The following is a 16,718-nucleotide window of genomic DNA, read 5'->3' on the forward strand; positions in this document are numbered from 1 at the left end:
TGAAGGTCAACTTAAAAGTACAGCCTCACGGCATTGCATAGACTTATAAAAATGAGCAGGAATTTAAGTCATGAATTTTTAAAAATCTATTTATTTTCTTACGGCTAGATTTAGAGTTTTGTCGGTAACGACCCGCGTAGCTAACGCTGTTTTTTTTCCCCCCCGCACCTTTTAAATACCACTGGTATTTAGAGTTCACAGAATGGCTGCGTTAGGCTCCAAAAAAGGAGCGTAGAGCATAATTTACCGCCACTGCAACTCTCAATACCAGCGATGCTTACGGACGCGGCCAGCTTCAAAAACGTGCCCGTGCACGATTCCCCCATAGGAAACAATGGGGCTGTTTGAGCTGAAAAAAACCTAACACCTGCAAAAAAGCAGCGTTCAGCTCCTAACGCAGCCCCATTGTTTCCTATGGGGAAACACTTCCTAAGTCTGCACCTAACACTCTAACATGTACCCTGAGTCTAAACACCCCTAACCTTACACTTATTAACCCCTAATCTGCCGCCCCCGCTATCGCTGACACCTGCATATTTTTTTTAACCCCTAATCTGCCGCTCCGTACACCGCTGCAACCTACATTATACCTATGTACTCCTAATCTGCTGCCCCTAACACCGCCGACCCCTATATTATATTTATTAACCCCTAATCTGCCCCCCACAACGTCGCCGCCAGCTACCTACAATAATTAACCCCTAATCTGCCGACCGGACCTCACCGCTACTATAATAAATGTATTAACCCCTAATCCGCCTCACTCCCGCCTCAATAACCCTATAATAAATAGTATTAACCCCTAATCTGCCCTCCCTAACATCACCGACACCTAACTTCAAGTATTAACCCCTAATCTGCCAACCGGACCTCGCCGCTACTCTAATAAATGTATTAACCCCTAAAGCTAAGTCTAAACCTAACCCTAACACCCCCCTAAGTTAAATATAATTTTTATCTAACGAAATAAATTAACTCTTATTAAATAAAGTAATCCTATTTAAAGCTAAATACTTACCTGTAAAATAAACCCTAATATAGCTACAATATAACGAATAATTATATTGTAGCTATTTTAGGATTAATATTTATTTTACAGGCAACTTTGTAATTATTTTAACCAGGTATAATAGCTATTAAATAGTTAATAACTATTTAATAGCTACCTAGTTAAAATAATTACAAAATTACCTGTAAAATAAATCCTAACCTAAGTTACAATTAAACCTAACACTACACTATCAATAAATTAATTACATAAAATACCTACAAATAAATACAATTAAATAAACTAACTAAAGTACAAAAAATAAAAAAAGAACTAAGTTACAAAAAATAAAAAAATAATTTACAAACATTAGAAAAATATTACAACAATTTTAAGCTAATTACACCTACTCTAAGCCCCCTATTAAAATAACAAAGCCCCCCCCAAAATAAAAAAATGCCCTACCCTATTCTAAAATTAAAATAGAAAAGCTCTTTTACCTTACCAGCCCTTAAAAGGGCCTTTTGCGGGGCATGCCCCAAAGAAATCAGATTCAATCAGCCAATCGGATTGAACTTGAATCTGATTGGCTGATTCCATCAGCCAATCAGAATTTTCCTACCTTAATTCCGATTGGCTGATAGAATCCTATCAGCCAATCGGAATTCGAGGGACGCCATCTTGGATGACGTCCCTTAAAGGAACCGTCATTCGTTGGGAAGTCGTCGGTGAAGAAGGATGTTCCGCGTCGGCGGGATGAAGATGGATCCGGAAGAAAGAAGATTGAAGATGCCGCTTGATAGAAGACTTCATCCGGATCATGGACCTCTTCAGCTCCCGCTTGGATCAAGACTTCAACCGGATCATGGACATCTTCAGCCCCCGCTTGGTCCAAGACTTCAGCCGGATCATGGACATCTTCAGCCCCCGCTTGGGCTTGGATGAAGACTTCGGAGCCTGGACCGATCGGTGATACCCAGCGTGGTGAAGATAAGGTAGGATGATCTTCAGGGGCTTAGTGTTAGGTTTATTTAAGGGGGGTTTGGGTTAGGTTAGGGGTATGTGGGTGGTGGGTTGTAATGTTGTGGGGGGGTATTGTATGTTTTTTTTACAGGCAAAAGAGCTGTTTTCTTTGGGGCATGCCCCGCAAAAGGCCCTTTTAAGGGCTGGTAAGGTAAAAGAGCTTTTCTATTTTAATTTTAGAATAGGGTAGGGCATTTTTTTTATTTTGGGGGGCTTTGTTATTTTATTAGGGGGCTTAGAGTAGGTGTAATTAGCTTAAAATTGTTGTAATATTTTTCTAATGTTTGTAAATTATTTTTTGTAACTTAGTTCTTTTTTTATTTTTTGTACTTTAGTTAGTTTATTTAATTGTATTTATTTGTAGGTATTTTATGTAATTAATTTATTGATAGTTTAGTGTTAGGTTTAATTATAACTTAGGTTAGGATTTATTTTACAGGTAATTTTGTAATTATTTTAACTAGGTAGCTATTAAATAGTTATTAACTATTTAATAGCTATTGTACCTGGTTAAAATAATTACAAAGTTGCCTGTAAAATAAATATTAATCCTAAAATAGCTACAATATAATTATTAGTTATATTGTAGCTATATTAGGGTTTATTTTACAGGTAAGTATTTAGCTTTAAATAGGATTAATTTATTTAATAAGAGTTAATTTTTTTTGTTAGATAAAAATTATATTTAACTTAGGGGGGTGTTAGTGTTAGGGTTAGACTTAGCTTTAGGGGTTAATAAATTTAATAGAGTAGCGGCGAGGTCCGGTCGGCAGATTAGGGGTTAATACTTGAAGTTAGGTGTCGGTGATGTTAGGGAGGGCAGATTAGGGGTTAATACTATTTATTATAGGGTTATTGAGGCGGGAGTGAGGCGGATAAGGGGTTAATACATTTATTATAGTAGCGGTGAGGTCCAGTCGGCAGATTAGGGGTTAATTATTGTAGGTAGCTGGCGGCGACGTTGTGGAGGGCAGATTAGGGGTTAATAAATGTAATATAGGGGTCGGCGGTGTTAGGGGCAGCAGATTAGGGGTACATAGGGATAACGTAGGGGTTAAAAAAATTTAATAGAGTGGCGGCGATGTGGGGGGACCTCGGTTTAGTGGTGCATAGGTAGTTTATGGGTGTTAGTTTACTGTAGAGCACAGTAGTTACGAGCTTTATGAACCAGCATTAGCCTAGAAAGCTCTTAACTCCTGGCTTTTTTCTGTGGCTGGAGTCTTGTCGTTAGATTTCTAACGCTCACTTCAGCCAAGACTCTAAATACCGGCATTAGAAAGATCCCATTGAAAAGATAGGATACGCAATTGGCGTAGGGGGATCTGCGGTATTGAAAAGTCACGGCTGGAAAGTGAGCGTTAGACCCTTACCTACACGACTCTAAATACCAGCGGTAGCCCAAAACCAGCGTTAGGAGCCTCTAACGCTGGTTTTGACGGCTAACGCAGAACTCTAAATCTAGGCGTTATATTTTTACCTTTAAACTGCTCCGCCGATAAGCGCAGCACTCCCGCCCACCATCTTGTCTAATTGATTGACAGATGACGATTCTTAAACCAACTAATCCTTGCTTCCCCCTCGGGGCGTTCAGCCCCTTTGTGTAAACGTCACGGCCTGGGGGGAAACAAGGATTAGTTGCTTTAAGATCGTCATCTGTCAATCAATTAGACAAGATGGTGGATGGTGGGCGGGAGTGCTGCGCTTATCGGCGAAGCAGTTTAAAGGTAAAAATATAAGAAAATAAATAGATTTAAAAAAATTCATGACTACTTAAACTCCTGCTCATTTTTATAAGTCTATGCAATGCCGTGAGGCTGTACTTTTAAGTTGACCTTCACTTTAAAGGGTCATTAAAGTCAAATTTAAACTTTGATGATTCGGATAGAGCATGCAATTATAAACTTTTCAATTTATTTCTATTATCAAATTTGCTTTGTTCTCTTGGAATTCTTTGTTGGAGACTAAAACTTAGGTGGGCTGATATTAGCTCAGGAGCTTGCACATATCTATAGCAGTCTATGGCAACAGTGTTTGTAACTATGTATAACATTGCTATAGACAATGTTGCAAACACTGTTGCCATCCCACTTGCATGCCCATAGCCCTTCTCTCCCCCGTCCCATGGACATACCCCTTCTTACTCCCCCCTCCCATGCCCATACCCCTTCTCCCTCCTCTGCCATGACCATACCACTGCTCTCTCCCCTTCCATGTCTCTTTTCTCTTCCTCCTTCCATGCCCCTTCTCTCACCCCTCATTTCATGTCCATACCCCTTATCCCCCCAGACCCCCTCCCTACTCTATTCTTAGTGCTAATTCCAGTGCACAAGAGGGTTGCAGTTTTTACAGAGGTGGTGAGAATATGACATCACATCATATACGCTGTGTGATAGGTGTTGGTCTGGTCAGGGGAGATCTTTGACCTCCCTTCCAGCCCTTTAGAGCACTACAGTGCTCTTCTGACCCTGTATGCACTGGGTGATTAGAGTGTGACACCCTGTGTGCACACTTATGCTTATCATCAATGGTTCTATTGTATGAATGGGAATTTTGTGGCATTTATAACCATCATACATTAGTTTTACTCCTGATGATACACTGACATAAATTCCAACAATTTTCTTTCACAGTTTAGCTATAGCATTCCATTTTAAACAACTTTCCAATGTACTTATATTATCAAATTTGCTTAATTCTTTTGGTATCCGTTGTTAAAGGAGCAGCAATAAACTACTGTGAACTAGTTGAACAGATCGGGTGAGCCAGTGACAAGAGACATATGTGCAGCCACCAATCAGCAGATTTCCAACAAAGATTGCCAAGAAAACAAAGCAGATTAGATACTAGAAGTAAATTTGAGAGTTATTTAAAATTCTATGCTCTATCTAAATAATGAAAGAAAAAATTAGTTTCATGTTCCTTTAATAACAGAAGTAAATTGAAAAGGTGTATACATATTAGAATGTTTAACTCTACCAATAAGTGTCTCCTCTAATTAATTGATTTCCATGTGATTGGTTGTGTTTTATCCATTTATATTTTTTGTAATCATTATTAAAGTGACACTGAACCCAAATTTGTTCTTTTGTGATTCAGATAGAGCATGCAATTTTAAGCAACATTCTAATTTACTCCTATTATCAAATTGTCTTTATTCTCTTGGTTCTTTATTTGAAATGCAAGAATGTAAGTTTTGATGCCGGCCCATTTTTGGTGAACAAACTGGGTTGTTCTTGATGATTGGTGGATAAATTCACCCACCAATAAACAAGTGCTTTCCATGGTTCTGAACTAAAAAAAATAGCTTAGATGCCTTATTTTCAAATAAAGAAAGCAAGAGAATGAAGAAAAATTAATAATAGGATTAAATTAGAAAGTTGCTTAAAATTGCAAGCTCCATCTGAATCACGAAAGAAAAAATTTGGGTTCAGTGTCCCTTTAATGGTAGATGAACTCAGATTTCTGGTTTACCCTAGTGTTGCTAAATATTTGTTCACCATTTTAATAAATTAATAAATTAAAGTATGAGTGTATATGTAAATTAAATTAACCTTAATGGTATGGTTTTGGTGGTTATACATTAGCAAGATACACTAAAGGTTTGTTCTACACTATATACGTTGAAATTGATTGTGTATTAAATCCTTATTTTTGTAACTAGTGTATTTAAATTTCTAACGTATCGACCAAATTTGTAGAATTTAAGGATCTGACCGAGTTATTTCATTAATTAAAGAAAAATCTAAATTTACATGAAATGCAGTTGAACGGATATGTTTCAGAACATTATAGTATGTAATAGAATGACAATTGCATCAATCATTTTAATAGCTATATATATATATATAGAAACTTTATTGATTTAACCCTGGTTAATGCTGGTTTTAAAGAGCATCTGATTTATTTGATATTTTACCATCAGTTGTAATCAGCTGATTTGCTTTGCCTGCAGTACTTTTTTCCTTTAAAGTTACTATTTGTCTAAAAATGGCTGCATGAAAACATAGTCTTATATTTGTATTGGGGGTGTTTATTACTCATAATTTATTACAAAGGTTTTGTTGAAAAGCAGGGACACATGCTTAAGAGCACTTTATGGCAGCAGTTGTGCAAGAACATTAGATGGCAGCTATCTAGGTATCTCTTCTATATAGAATATTACGGGAACAAAGCAAATTTGATACTTTTTTTAATTGATATGCCACACAGTAATAACCATACATAAACCCCATAAGCGATCAGTGCTATTTAATGCAATGATAATGCTTGTCATGAGATACTGATAACAAACCTTAAGAAAATACAAGGCTGGGAAAACAGAGAGAGAGAAGAGGAAAGAGTTTGAAGACGAATGCTGATTAATGGGAAAGGGGGACACAAAGTGTCAATCCTACAGTGAAACTTATATTTGTTGAAGGCTTAAAGGGATATTAAACACCTCAAGATATTAATATTTAAATTATTTAATTACATGTAGTAAAAGAACTTTGCAATATACTTTCATTACTTATCTTGTTCTCTATTTCCTGTAATTTAATTCTGAATATTGTGGGCTTTCCAATTCATGTTAAACATGGAAGTGCAGGCACAGCTATATTCCGCACATTAATTGATTGCACACTTTAGTAAGCCAATTATAACAATTCCTAATTGTTCTCAGCAGAAAAGTTAAACTAAGTGACAATATGGTGGCACCCAGTTCTTTATGAACATTAACTTTGCCCTTATTTTTTCAATATTTAAACAACTAATATCATTTTTAAAATACATTTATACATTATTCTCAGGCTAATCTTTGCTCTGAATACATAATTCAAGTAATGATTTATTTAGTGTGTAATGTCCCTTTAAGGGAATATTAAACACTTTCGCCTAGATTTAGAGTTCTGCGGCCAAAGGGGTGCGTTAGCTACGCTGGCTTTTTTCTGGCCGCACCTTTTAAATACCGCTGGTATTGAGAGTTCTCTGAAGGGCTGCGTTAGGCTCCAAAAAAGGAGCGTATAGCATATTTACCGCAACTTCAACTCTCGATACCAGCGGTGCTTACGGACGCGGCCAGCTTCAAAAACGTGCTCGTGCACGATATCCCCATAGAAAACAATGGGGCTGTTTGAGCTGAAAAAAAACCTAACGCAGCCCCATTGTTTTCTATGTGGAAACACTTCCAACGTATGCACCTAACACTCTAACATGTACCCCGAGTCTAAACACCCCTAACCTTACACTTATTAACCCCTAATCTGCCGCCCCCGCTATCGCTGACACCTGCATATTATTTTAACCCCCAATCTGCCGCTCCGTACACCCCCGCCACCTACATTATCCCTATGTACCCCTAATCTGCTGCCCTAACATCGCCGACCCCTATATTATATTTATTAACCCCTAATCTGCCGCCCCCAACGTCGCCTCCACCTAACTACACTTATTAACCCCTAATCTGCCGACCGGACCTGAGCGCTACTATAATAAATGTATTAACCCCTAATCCGCCTCACTCCCCGCCTCAATAACCCTATAATAAATAGTATTAACCCCTAATCTGCCCTCCCTAACATTGCCGACACCTAACTTCAAGTATTAACCCCTAATCTGCCGACAGGAGCTCACCGCTACTCTAATAAATTTATTAACCCCTAAAGCTAAGTCTAACTTTAACCCTAACACCCCCCTAAATTAAATATAATTTAAATCTAACGAAATAAATTAACTCTTATTAAATAAATTATTCCTATTTAAAGCTAAATACTTACCTGTAAAATAAACCCTTATATAGCTACAATATAAATTATAATTATATTATAGCTATTTTAGGATTAATATTTATTTTACAGGCAACAGCCAATATTGGCTGATCGGAACAGCCAATAGAATGCGAGCTCAATCTGATTGGCTGATCGGATCAGCCAATCGGATTGAACTTGATTCTGATTGGCTGATTCCATCAGCCAATCAGAATTTCCCTACCTTAATTCCGATTGGCTGATAGAATCCTATCAGCCAATCGGAATTTGAGGGACGCCATCTTGGATGACGTCCCTTAAAGGAACCGTCATTCTTCAGTTGGACGTCGTCGGAAGAAAATTGATCCGCGCTGGAGGTCTTCACGATGGAGCCGTTCCTCATCGGATGAAGATAGAAGATGCCGCTTGGATCAAGATGGTTGCCGGTCTGGATCGCCTCTTCTTCCCGGATAGGATGAAGACCTTGGAGCCTCTTCTGGACCTCTTCAGCCACAGGATTATGGATCGCCAGCCCCCGCTTGGGTTGGATGAAGATTTTGGAGCCAGGACCGATCGGTGATACCCGGTGAGGTGAAGATAAGGTAGGAAGATCTTCAGGGGCTTAGTGTTAGGTTTATTTAAGGGGGGTTTGGGTTAGATTAGGGGTATGTGGGTGGTGGGTTGTAATGTGGGGGGGGGTATTGTATGTGTTTTTTTACAGGCAAAAGAGCAGAATTTCTTGGGACATGCCCCGCAAAGGGCCCTGTTCAGGGCTGGTAAGGTAAAAGAGCTTTGAACTTTTGTAATTTAGAATAGGGTAGGGCATTTTTTTATTTTGGGGGGCTTTGTAATTTCATTAGGGGGCTTAGAGTAGGTGTAATTAGTTTAAAATTGTTGTAATATTTTTCTAATGTTTGTAAATATTTTTTTATTTTTTGTAACTTAGTTCTTTTTTATTTTTTGTTCTTTAGTTAGTTTATTTCATTGTATTTATTTGTAGATATTGTATTTAATTAATGTATTGATAGTGTAGTGTTAGGTTTAATTGTAGGTAATTGTAGGTATTTTATTTAATTTATTTATTGATAGTGTAGTGTTAGGTTTAATTGTAACTTAATTGTAACTTAGGTTAGGATTTATTTTACAGGTAATTTTGTAATTATTTTAACTATTTTAGCTATTAAATAGTTCTTATTAATTAATAGCTATTGTACCTGGTTAAAATAAATCCGATCAGCCAATATTGGCTGTTGCCTGTAAAATAAATATTAATCCTAAAATAGCTATAATATAATTATAATTTATATTGTAGCTATATTAGGATTTATTTTACAGGTAAGTATTTAGCTTTAAATAGGAATAATTTATTTAATAAGAGTTCATTTATTTCGTTAGATTTACATTATATTTAACTTAGGGGGGTGTTGGGGTTAGGGTTAGACTTAGCTTTAGGGGTTAATCCATTTATTACAGTAGCGGCGAGATTCGGTCGGCAGATTAGGGGTTAATAATTGAAGTTAGGTGTCGGCGATGTTAGGGAGGGCAGATTCGGGGTTAATACTATTTATTATAGGGTTATTGAGGCGGGAGTGAGGCGGATTAGGGGTTAATAACTTTATTATAGTAGCGGTGAGATCCGCTCGGCAGATTAGGGGTTAATAAGAGCAGGCAGGTGGAGGCGACGTTGAGGGGGGCAGATTAGGGGCTAATAAATATAATATAGGGGTCGGCGGTGTTAGGGGCAGCAGATTAGGGGTACATAAGGATAACGTAGGTGGCGGTCGGCAGATTAGGGGTTAATTATTGTTGGTAGCTGGCGGCGACGTTGTGGGGGGCAGGTTAGGGGTTAATAAATATAATATAGGGGTCAGCGGTGTTAGGGGCAGCAGATTAGGGGTACATAAGGATAACGTAGGTGGCGGTCGGCAGATTAGGGGTTAAAAAAATTTAATCGAGTGGCGGCGATGTGGGGGGACCTCGGTTTAGGGGTACATAGGTAGTTTATGGGTGTTAGTGTACTTTAGAGCACAGTAGTTAAGAGCTTTATAAACCGGCGTTAGCCCAGAAAGCTCTTAACTACTGACTTTTTTCTGCGGCTGGAGTTTTGTCGTTAGATTTGTAACGCTCAATTCAGACACGACTCTAAATACCGGCGTTAGAAAGATCCCATTGAAAAGATAGGATACGCAATTGACGTAAGGGGATCTGCGGTATGGAAAAGTCGCGGCTGGAAAGTGAGCGTTAGACCCTTTCCTGACTGACTCCAAATACCGGCGGTAGCCTAAAACCAGCGTTAGGAGCCTCTAACGCTGGTTTTCACGGCTACCGCCCAACTCTAAATCTAGGCCTGTGAGATTATAATATAAAATGCTTAATTATGCATAGTAAAGCAACTTTAAAATATAATTGTATTATCTATTTTGCCTCTTTTCCTGTAATTTAAAGGGACAGTCTACACCAGAATATTTATTGTGTTAAAAGATAGATAATCCCTTTTAATACCCATTCCCTAGTTTTGCATAACCAACACAGTTATATTAATACACTTTTTACCTCTATGATTATCTTGTATCTAAGCCTCTGCAAACTGCCCCTTATTTCAGTTCTTTTGACAGACTTGCATTTTAGCCAATCAGTGCTGGCTCCTAGGAGCTGCACATGCGTGAGCACAGTGTTATCTATATGAAACACATTAACTACCACCCTCTAGTGGTGAAAAACTGTCAAAATGCCCTGAGATAAAAGGCGGCCTGCAAGGGCTTAGAAATTAGCATATGAACCTCCTAGGTTTAGCTTTCAACTAAGAATACCAAGAGAACAAAGCAAAATTGGTGATAGCTGTAAATTTGAAAATTGTTTAAAATTAAATGCCATATCTGAATAATGAAAGTTCGTTTTGTACTAGACTGTCCCTTTAAGTCTGAATATTGTAGATTTTCCAGTGTTGAAAACTGAAAAAGCACATTTCAACACACAATGTGTTAATCTGTTTTAATAAAGTTCAAACTCTGCTGATAAACATCTTGAAAGACTTAAAATTACATTCTAGTGCCCCTTTATGTTAACTTCACTTTGTCAATATACAAGTAATGATTTAAATTCAACCCACATTTTACATGTATATAGCCCAAAGGGCAATTATCTATTATCATTATATTAATATTACTATATTACGCGTAGATTTAGAGTTCTGCGTTAGCCGTCAAAACCAGCGTTAGAGGCTCCTAACGCTGGTTTTGGGCTACCGCTGGTATTTAGAGTCGTGTAGGTAAGGTTCTAATGCTCACTTTCCAGCCGCGACTTTTCCATACCGCAGATCCCCCTACGCCATTTGCGTAGCCTATCTTTTCAATGGGATCTTTCTAACGCTGGTATTTAGAGTCTTGGCTGAAGAGAGTGTTAGAAATCTAATGACAAAACTCCAGCCGCAGAAAAAAGTCAGGAGTTAAGAGCTTTCTGGGCTAACGCCGGTTCATAAAGCTCTTAACTACTGTGCTCTACAGTACACTAACACCCATAAACTACCTATGTACCCCTAAACCGAGGTCCCCCCACATCGCCGCCACTCTATTAAATTTTTTTAACCCCTAATCTGCCGACCCCACAGCGCCGCCACCTACGTTATCCTTATGTACCCCTAATCTGCTGCCCCTAACACCGCCGACCCCTATATTATATTTATTAACCCCTAATCTGCCGCCCCCAACGTCGCCACCACCTACCTACAATTATTAACCCCTAATCTGCCGACCGGACCTCACCGCTACTATAATAAATGTATTAACCCCTAATCCGCCTCACTCCCGCCTCAATAACCCTATAATAAATAGTATTAACCCCTAATCTGCCCTCCCTAACATCACCGACACCTAACTTCAAGTATTAACCCCTAATCTGCCGACCGGACCTCACTGCTACTCTATTAAATGTATTAAGCCCTAAAGCTAAGTCTATCCCTAACACTAACACCCCCCTAAGTTAAATATAATTTTTATCTAACAAAATAAATTAACTCTTATTAAATAAATTACTCCTATTTAAAGTTAAATACTTACCTGTAAAATAAACCCTAATATAGCTACAATATAACGAATAATTATATTGTAGCTATTTTAGGATTTATATTTATTTTACAGGCAACTTTGTAATTATTTTAACCAGGTACAATAGCTATTAAAGAGTTAATAACTATTTAATAGCTACCTAGTTAAAATAATTACAAAATTACCTGTAAAATAAATCCTAACCTAAGTTACAATTAAACCTAACACTACACTATCAATAAATAAATTAAATAAAATACCTACAATTATCTACAATTAAATAAACTAACTAAAGTACAAAAAATAAAAAAAGAACTAAGTTACAAAAAATAAAAAAATTATTTACAAACATTAGAAATATATTACAACAATTTTAAGCTAATTACACCTACTCTAAGCCCCCTAATAAAATAACAAAGCCCCCCAAAATAAAAAAATGCCCTACCCTATTCTAAAATACAAATAGAAAAGCTCTTTTACCTTACCAGCCCTTAAAAGGGCCTTTTGCGGGGCATGCCCCTAAGAAAACAGCTCTATTGCCTGTAAAATAAACATACAATACCCCCCCCCCAACATTACAACCCACCACCCACATACCCCTAATCTAACCCAAACACCCATTAAATAAACCTAACACTAAGCCCCTGAAGATCTCCCTACCTTATCTTCACCACGCCGGGTATCACCGATCGGTCCAGAGGAGCCTCCGAAGTCTTCATCCAAGCCCAAGCGGGGGCTGAAGACATCCACCATCGGGCTGAAGAGGTCCATCATCGGGCTGAAGTCTTGATCCAAGCGGGCGCTGAAGAAGTCCATCATCGGCCTGAAGTCTTGATCAAAGCGAACGCTGAAGATGTCCACCATCGGCCTGAAGTCTTGATCCAAGCGGGCGCTGAAGAAGTCCATCATCGGCCTGAAGTCTTCTATCAAGCGGCATCTTCAATCTTCTTTCTTCCGGATCCATCTTCATCCCGCCGACGCGGAACATCCATCCTGGCCGACGACTTCCCGACGAATGACGGTTCCTTTAAGGGACGTCATCCAAGATGGCATCCCTCGATCCAATCAGCCAATCGGATTGAACTTGAATCTGATTGGCTGATTCCATCAGCCAATCAGAATTTTCCTACCTTAATTCCAATTGGCTGATAGAATCCTATCAGCCAATCGGAATTCGAGGGACGCCATCTTGGATGACGTCATTGAAAGGAACCGTCATTCGGCGAGTAGGCGTCGGTAGAAGAGGATGGATCCGCGTAGGCTGGAAGAAGATGGCTCCGGAAGAAAGAAGATTGAAGATGCCGCTTGATAAAAGACTTCAGGCCGATGATGGACTTCTTCAGCGCCCGCTTGGATCAAGACTTCAGGCCGATGATGGACTTCTTCAGCGCCCGCTTGGATCAAGACTTCAGCCCGATGATGGACCACTTCAGCCCGATGGTGGATGTCTTCAGCCCCCGCTTGGGCTTGGATGAAGACTTCGGAGGCTCCTCTGGACCGATCGGTGATACCCGGCATGGTGAAGATAAGGTAGGGAGATCTTCAGGGGCTTAGTGTTAGGTTTATTTAAGGGGTGTTTGGGTTAGATTAGGGGTATGTGGGTGGTGGGTTGTAATGTTGGGGGTGGGTATTGTATGTTTTTTTTTACAGGCAAAAGAGCTGTTTTCTTTGGGTCATGCCCCGCAAAAGGCCCTTTTAAGGGCTGGTAAGGTAAAAGAGCTTTTCTATTTGTATTTTAGAATAGGGTAGGGCATTTTTTTATTTTGGGGGGCTTTGTTATTTTATTAGGGGGCTTAGAGTAGGCGTAATTAGCTTAAAATTGTTGTAATATATTTCTAATGTTTGTAAATTATTTTTTTATTTTTTGTAACTTAGTTCTTTTTTATTTTTTGTACTTTAGTTAGTTTATTTAATTGTAGATAATTGTAGGTATTTTATTTAATTTATTTATTGATAGTGTAGTGTTAGGTTTAATTGTAACTTAGGTTAGGATTTATTTTACAGGTAATTTTGTAATTATTTTAATTAGGTAGCTATTAAATAGTTATTAACTATTTAATAGCTATTGTACCTGGTTAAAATAATTACAAAGTTGCCTGTAAAATAAATATTAATCCTAAAATAGCTACAATATAATTATAATTTATATTGTAGCTATATTAGGGTTTATTTTACAGGTAAGTATTTAGCTTTAAATAGGAATAATTTATTTAATAAGAGTTAATTTATTTCGTTAGATAAAAATTATATTTAACCTAGGGGGGTGTTAGTGTTAGGGTTAGACTTAGCTTTAGGGGTTAATAAATTTAATAGAGTAGCGGTGAGGTCCGGTCGGCAGATTAGGGGTTAATACTTGAAGTTAGGTGTCGGTGATGTTAGGGAGGGCAGATTAGGGGTTAATACTATTTATTATAGGGTTAGTGAGGCGGGAGTGCGGCGGTTTAGGGGTTAATAACTTTATTATAGTAGTGGTGAGGTCCGGTCAGCAGATTAGGGGTTAATTATTGTAGGTAGGCGGCAGCGACATTGTGGGGGCAGATTAGGGGTTAATAAATATAATATAGGGGTCGGCGGTGTTAGGGGCAGCAGATTAGGGGTACATAGGTATAATGTAGGTTGAGGCGGTGTACGGAGCAGCAGATTAGGGGTTAAAAGTGTAATGCAGGTGTCAGCGATAGCGGGGGCGGCAGATTAGGGGTTAATAAGTGTAAGGTTAGGGGTGTTTAGACTCGGGGTACATGTTAGGGTGTTAGGTGCAGACTTAGAAAGTGTTTCCCCATAGGAAACAATGGGGCTGCGTTAGGAGCTGAACGCTGCTTTTTTGCAGGTGTTAGGTTTTTTTTCAGCTCAAAATGCCCCATTGTTTCCTATGGGGGAATCGTGCACGAGCACGTTTTTGAAGCTGGCCGCGTCCGTAAGCACCGCTGGTATTTAGAGTTGCAGTGGCGGTAAATATGCCTCTACGCTCCCTTTTTGGAGCCTAAAGCAGCCCTTCTGTGAACTCTAAATACCAGCGGTATTTAAAAGGTGCGGGGGAAAAAAAGCCAGCGTTAGCTATGCGGGTCGTTACCGACAAAACTCTAAATCTAGCCGTAAATGATTGGATACTGAACCCAAATTTTTTCTTTCATGATTCAGATAGAGCATGCAATTTTAAGCAACTTTCTAATTTACTTCTATTATCAATTTTTCTTTGTTCTTTTGCTATCTTTATTTGAAAAAGAAGGCATCTAAGCTAAGGAGCCAGAAAATGTTTGGTTCAGAACCATGGACAGCACTTGTTTATTGGTGCTGTCCAATCAGCAAGGACAACCCAGTTTGTTCACCAAAAATGGGCCGGCATCTAAACTTACATTCTTGCTTTTTAAATAAACATACCAAGAGAATGAAGAAAATTTGATAATAGGAGTAAATTAGAAAGTTGCTTAAAATTGCATGCTCTATCTGAATCGCAAAAGAAAAATTTTGGGTTCAGTGTCCCTTTAATACAGCATTTTATAGATACTTAAAATGGAAGCTCTATTTTAGAATGCTAAGAATATCATCAATATTTTTTTTGACCTTGGATTACACAATTTTTTTCAGAACATCTCTTTTTTTTCTTGTACCCAACATTCTGCTTCTGTGTTCCACTTGAATCAATTTCTGAGGAGTCCTTTGTGCATTATCAGGTGACAAAAAGGGAAAAACAGCCACAGTCGTAAAATAGTTCAGTCCTATAATAAGCCTGAGCAATTGCTGTCTCATCATATTTTTTTTCTTTTTATGCTTATGTTTAAAAATGCACAAACATACCCTTGAGCCATTTGCATGTAATATTAAACTGTATAGTTAACTTTCAAATTCTAAATTTTTAACTTTCATTCACATTTTCACATGAAATAGATAAACATTTGCATGTAATCTACATTTCAAAGCAAGATAACACCTTGACACTGTGACCTCAATTAATCCATACAAACTGAAAGAATCTTTACTATATTAATCTCTCAGTCTCTAGGGCTTTCTACATTAAAGGACCATTATAATGTTAAAAAGATATGCTCTCATTTAATAGAGCATATCATTTTAACACTAGTGATACTGTAATGCTATGTTTTTAACCCAGCACATAGTTAAAGTCCCACAGAGCATTGCTTGTCCAGTTGTCCTGAGCAGATTCTGGGACTGATCCAATCCACAGAGCTAGTCGCACAGCTGAGACATGTAACTAGTGTTCATGATTGGGTCAGCAGTAATTTCCACTAGGGACTAAGAGTGTTCTGCGAATCCTAAAAGGAATATGTTATTAACCCATTTGCTATGGTTAAACACATATCATTACAGCATCATTAGTGTTAAAATGAAATGCTCTGGATTAGATCATATAATTTTGTCCCAAATCTAATATTCTACTTAAAATATAACTTTGAAAGGGACAGTTCACTGTAAAACTGATTTCCCCTTAATGTGTTTTCAATTACTTACCAGCTGCAGTGTATAAAGGAGTAGATTTGCCCATATGCGGGAGCAAGATAATTAACCAGCCATTACAAGTGGCTGTTTTTTGCTACCGGAGAAGTGTTTGCCAATGGCACTACTTTGGCTTAGGACGATTCCCTCATCTATTTATGATATATTTTAAATCTGCAATATTTTTTTATTTTTTTTCATAAGGCGTGTTGTCATTCCTACATAGTACATTCAACATTTGCATTTAAGCTGCAGCAATTAGCATTAAGAAAATTAACCAGAGATTAGATCTCTGGTTAATTTTCTAAAAGTTCCCCAAATGCACTAGGCAGTTTTGGGACTTTAAGGTCGGCCGCTGTGGGGTGCTAGAAAAAAAAAACGTGCCTTTAAATTGAGGTCTATGGGAACTGTATGTTCCCAGTAAATATATATGGATATGTTTATATACATACATATATGTGTTAATATGTGTATATACACATACAAACT

At 38.1% G+C, this 16,718-nt stretch overlaps 1 protein-coding gene across 1 annotated transcript in view; it reads left to right on the forward strand.

Moving 5' to 3' along the window:
• The window catches only part of PTH2R (parathyroid hormone 2 receptor), a 500,002-nt gene that overhangs the window by 168,730 nt on the left and 314,554 nt on the right, over positions 1-16,718 (forward strand). The window lies entirely within an intron of this gene.

The sequence above is a fragment of the Bombina bombina genome, chromosome 1 (assembly GCF_027579735.1).
Source record: "Bombina bombina isolate aBomBom1 chromosome 1, aBomBom1.pri, whole genome shotgun sequence".
Taxonomy (NCBI): Eukaryota; Metazoa; Chordata; class Amphibia; order Anura; family Bombinatoridae; genus Bombina; species Bombina bombina.